We start from the raw sequence: 5,818 nt of genomic DNA, 5'->3' as shown, positions 1-5,818 counted from the left end.
ACCCAGAAATACCATGTGCCCCAATCAGAGGCTAAATGGTTATGGAAGGTGACATATCTCAGGGCCACAAAAGGACCCCGAGATCTTAGGCCTGAAGTAAGGTGAGTGGGTTCAAATCCCAGCACCTACCTGCTCAATGCATAGCCCAGGGCTGCATCTCACTGCATCTGTGTCCTCCTCTGCGCTAATGTCATATAAGTCAATTGTTCCTCAGAGAGAGCATGCAATGGGCTGCGCATAGGTTCTGCATGTGTGGGGCCCAGATTGGATCCCCTGCACCACATGTGGTTCCCCCAAGCAATGCCAGAAGCAAGTCCCAAGCTGAGTGCTGCAAGGGACGGGTAGAAGCTTCCACAAGTGTTTGGGGAGTGAAGGGCAATAGGACAGGGAAGAGACCAGTATGACAATAATAGTTGGAAATGATGACTCTGGACAAGAATTGACTGTTGAAAATAGGTAAAGGGATATACATGATAACCTTTCAGTATCTGTATTGCAAATCATAATGTCCAAAAGGAGAGAGAGAGGAAAAGAGAGAGAAGCAGCAGCAGCAGCAGGAGATTCCCTAGACCAGGGCTTCCAGCAGGGAAGGATTGGGCGCCAGTTCTGTTAAGGGAGCAGGGCAGGAGGAGCCCTGTACATCTTTTCCCAGAGCTTTCACCTTTCCAGCAGGTGACAGGAGGTGAGGAAGGGGATGATCTGTTTTGCCATGTGTTCACAGTGATGCTGCCAATGTCCCAAAGCTCTCGGCAGAGCCGGCCACTGGTTCTGAGAGATGCTCTGATGCCTACTGAACAAAAAATGGGTTTTCATTAGGTTTGGGGGGAACCACCTGGTCATCTCAGCTACGGCAGAAGAAAAATTGACAAAATTCAACACTTTCCTGATAACAGACACCCAACAACTAGGAATGGGAGAAAGGAAACTCCTGCTGGATGATGAGGGCCACGTCCTGAATCACTCCTGGGAATGTAATACACATTGATGACTCAGAAGCTCCTCCTCGAAGATCAGGGAGGAAACCTGTTTGCCCCTGGTCTGATCAACATTGTATTGGAAATTCGAGGTGGAGCAAATAATTGCAAAAGAAAGAGAAACGTAAATATATCATTGCAAAGAAGAACAGTACCCTCTTTGAAGATCAAGTTGACTAGATCGTATATGTAGAATACCCATGAGGATTCCATCCCTTAAAAAACTGTGATTTCTATAAAACTCAGCAAGGCTATAGAATAACAAATACACAAACTCAAACACACACATACATATGTCATTTTGCCTCTGTACTCTCGTACTAAATAATCTGAAGAGAAAATATTTTCACAAAAAAAGAAATATTTAAAGAAGAAATACTTGGGAACTTAACCAAAAAGGTGTAATAAAGGCACATGAGAAATTGCAAAACATAGGTAAGGGCAAATACATGATAACCTTTCAGAAACTGTATTGTAAACCGTAATGAGAGAGAGAGAGAGAGAGAGAGAGAGAGAGAGAGAGAGAGAGAGAGAGAGAGAGAATAGAAAAGTCCCTGCTGTAGAAGCAGTTGGTGGGGGTAACCGGGTGGTGGGAGGGAAACAGGGGTCATTGAGGGTGGAAAACGCCCACTGGTGAAGGGATGGGTGTTGGAACTTTGTATAACTAAAACCCAATCCTGAACAACTTTGTAAGTGTGTATCTCACAGTGATTCGATGAAAAGAAATCGCTAAACAAAGGGGATGAAGATATAGTACAGCAGCTAGGGGGCTTGCCTCGTATGGCTTCTCCAAGTACTCAGCACTTCATAAGTTCCTCTGAGCACTGCTAGGTATTATCCCTGAGAACAGGGCCAGGAGTAAGCCCCAAGCACTGCCGAGTGTGGCTCAAAAGTCAAAACCAAAATATTCTGTCTCTCTCTCCCAAATCATTTTACTCAGCATGATACTCTGCAGTTCCACCCAGGTATCAGCAAATTGCATGACTTCATCTCTTCTTATGGCCATATAGTATACAACTGTGTATATCCACTCCCTGATTTCAAATTTTAAACTACACAACTATGGTAATCAAAACAGAGTGGAGCTAGTATAAAGACAAACATAGAAAACGACACAACAGAATAGAAAGCCCCAATAGAAAGCCTTAAATCTAGTCAAACAAGTAAAACACATTTTGACAGGGATTAATCCATAACATACATGCAAAAGCATGAAATTGGGGTTCAGCGACATGGCTCAAAAATCTGTGAGTGATCGCTAGAAGCTCAGAGAAAGGCCTGGGCCTTTGGGGCCTCCAGAAAGAACCAATGCTGCCCAGCACCTTGGCTGATCTTTTGACCACCTGAACTGTGAGCGCATACATTTGCTTTAAACCACCTGATCCATAGCAATTTATGACTTCAGTACTAGCAAACATGTATTTACTGTGATTACAGCTAGAGTTGACATTGGATCTATTATTTTGCATTTTGGTATCTCGATCTCCCATCTGCTCTTTCACTTTCCCCCTTTCCTCCTTTATTTTGAATTAACATAGTCATTTAGAAATAAGCTTAGTATATTTCAAATATAGTAAATAGTATAGTAATATATATTACTACATATTAATGTATAATATGTATTATATAATATTGTAAGTAGTAAATAAAAAATAACGCAAAAGACCGAACAGGATGCTAAAAAATAAGAGCAAACTACTAAAGAAAGCATTTCTTAGGTCTTCTAGAGTTTTCTGAGAAAACGTTGGTCACTTGGTTCAGAATTATATATATATATATTTTAATTTTATAAAGTAGTTCACAATCACTGTTATCACTGTCATCCCATTGTTCATCGATTTGCTTGAGCAGGCACCAGTAACGTCTCCATTGTGAGACTTGTTGTTACTGTTTTTTGGCATATCAAATACGCCATGGGTAGCTTGCCAGGTTCTGCCATGCAGGCAAGATAATCTTGGTAGCTTGCCGGGCTCTCTGAGACGGGTGGAGGAATCAAACCTGGGTCAGCCGCATGCAAGGTGAATGCCCTACCCACTGCACTATTGCTCCAGCCCAGTTCACAATATTTGGTTATATTTAATATTCAAAAACCAATCCCACCACCATTAAACGTTCCTACCACCATATTTTGGGTGTTTCCATCCCAACCTCAATTCCTGCCCCAAAGCAGAACCAAAATAATATATTTTGTATTGTTTGTTATGAAAAAACACTGAAAATGCACAAAAAAGTATACTTAGAGGAAAGAAGGTGAAAATTGTTGTATTCCATCCAGAGACCAATAAGCCCTTCTATAAGAGATCACTAACATGTTGTTAAAGGTTGAAACTTGTGTGATTCAGCAAAAGCTGTGTTAAGAGGAAAGTTCATAGCTCTACAAGCATTCCTCAGGAAGGAGGAGAGAGGCCACATAAGTAACCTAACCTCACAGCTTAAGAGCTTGGAGAATGACCAATAAAAGGAGCCCAATCCAAACAGGAGGAAGGAAATAATAAAAATCAGATCAGAATTAATGAGATGAAAATTTAAAAAAAAATCCGAAAGATCAATGAAACCAAGAGCTGGTTCTTTGAGAAAATAAACAAGATTGATAAACCTCTAGCAAAACTCACAAAAAAAAAAGGGAGAGAGAAAACCCTAATAAACCAAATTAGAAATGAAAAGGGGGACATTACAGCAGAAATTACAGAAATTCAAAGGTTCCTCAGAGATTACTTTGAGAATCTTTATGCCACAAAACATGAAAACCTTGAGGAAATGGAAAAATTCCTAGACTCCTATAGCCTCCCAAGGCTGAAGCAAGAAGACCTGGAATACCTGAACAGACCTATCACCATCAAAGAAATTGAAACGGTAATAAAAAGTCTCCCCAAGCACAAAAGTCCTGGCCCAGATAGATTCACTAGTGAATTTTTCCAAACCTTTAAAGAGGACTTACTCCCAATCCTCTTTAAGCTTTTCCAGGAAATTGAAGTATTAAAAACACTTCCAAACAGTTTCTATGAAGCAAATATCACCCTGATACCAAAAACAGACAAAGATACCACAAAGAAAGAAAATTACAGACCGATATCCCTGATGAACACAGATGCAAAGATCCTCAACAAATTCAACGACTCATCAAAAAGATCATACAATATGACCAAGTAGGATTCATCCTAGGGATGCAAAGATGGTTTAACATTCGCAAGTCAATCAACATAATTCATCACATTAATAAAAGAAATAATAAAAACCATATGATCATATCAATAGGTGCACAGAAAGCATTTGACAAGATTCAGCACCCGTTTATGATGAAAACTCTCAGCAGAATGGGCATCGAAAGAACTTTCCTCAATATAGTCAAAGCCATCTACCAAAAGCCCACGGCAAGTATCATTCTCAATGGGGAAAAACTGAAACCCTTCCCTCTAAGATCGGGCACAAGGCAAGGTTGCCCACTTTTGCCACTCCTATTCAATATAGTACTGGAAATCCTGGCCATAGCAGTTAAACAAGGAAAAGATATCAAGGGCATACAGATAGGAAAGGAAGAGATCAAGTTATCACTATTTGCAGATGATATGATACTATTCTTGGAAAACTCTAAAGACTCTACAGAAAAGCTCCTAGAAACAATAGGTCGATATAGCAAAGTGGTAGGCTACAAAAATCAACACCCAAAAGTTCATGGCTTTCTTATATACAAATAATGAAAGAGAAGAAAGAGACATTAAAAAAACAATCCCATTCACAACAGTACCTCAGAATATCAAGTACCTTGGAATCAGCTTAACCAAAGAGGTGAAGGACCTATACAAGGAAAGTTACAAAACACTACTTCAAGAAATAAAGGAGGACACTAGGAAATGGAGACACATCCCCTGCTCATGGATAGGGAGAATTAACATGATCAAAATGGTAATACTGCCCACAGCACTATACAAATTTAATGCAGTCCCTATCAGGATACCCATGACATTTTTTAAAGAAATAGACAAAACACTCCTGAAATTTATAAGGAACAATAAACCCCCACAAATAGTTAAAGCAATCCTTGGGAAAAAGAAGATGGGTGGTGTCACCTTCCCCAACTTCAAACTCTACTACAAAGCAGTAGTAATTAAAACAGCATGGTATTGGGATAAAAATAGACCTGCAGACCAATGGAACAGAGTTGAATATCCTGTCACAGACCTCCAAATCTATGGCCACTTAATCTTTGATAAAGGAACAAGAAATGCAAAGTGGAACAAGGAAAGCCTCTTCAACAAGTGGTGCTCGGAAAACTGGATAGCTACCTGCAAAAAAAATGTGTGCCAGGTGCGATGTGGGCTCTAGCCATCCCCTCCTCTGCAGGCCTTCTGGGACCTCTGTCTTTGCACACCACACACCACGGAGGGGACAACACTCAGGACAGAGACAATCTCTTCATAACGTTTTCGTTCTGTTACAGGCAGATCAGAGACTCACTCACTGTTCACCGTTACTTTTAAAAGGTTATAAAGACTGGGCGTTAAAGAGATAGATAGTAAGGCGGGAGGGTGTTTGCCTGGCACGTGGCTGACCTGCTTCAATCCCCAGCACGACATATGGTTCCCTGAGCACCTTGAGGAGTAAATCCTGAGTACAGAGCCAGGAGTTATCCCTAAGCACTGCTGGGTGTGGTTCCCCTCCCCCCTCCCTGCCCCAGCTTCCCCCAGAAAAGATTACAAAGACAGACTGGTTTACTTGTGATAGAAAAGGTAAAAAATATACATGTACTTTTGGTATATTAGTCAAGTTCAATCAGGACTGAGATTAAATTTCTCTAATGGTACTTCAGTGCCTCCACTCAGAGTTATATACCTTTGACGGAATCA

The sequence above is a fragment of the Sorex araneus genome, chromosome 3, assembly GCF_027595985.1.
Source record: "Sorex araneus isolate mSorAra2 chromosome 3, mSorAra2.pri, whole genome shotgun sequence".
Lineage (NCBI taxonomy): Eukaryota > Metazoa > Chordata > Mammalia > Eulipotyphla > Soricidae > Sorex > Sorex araneus.
Note: the sequence above shows the minus strand (reverse complement) of the source record.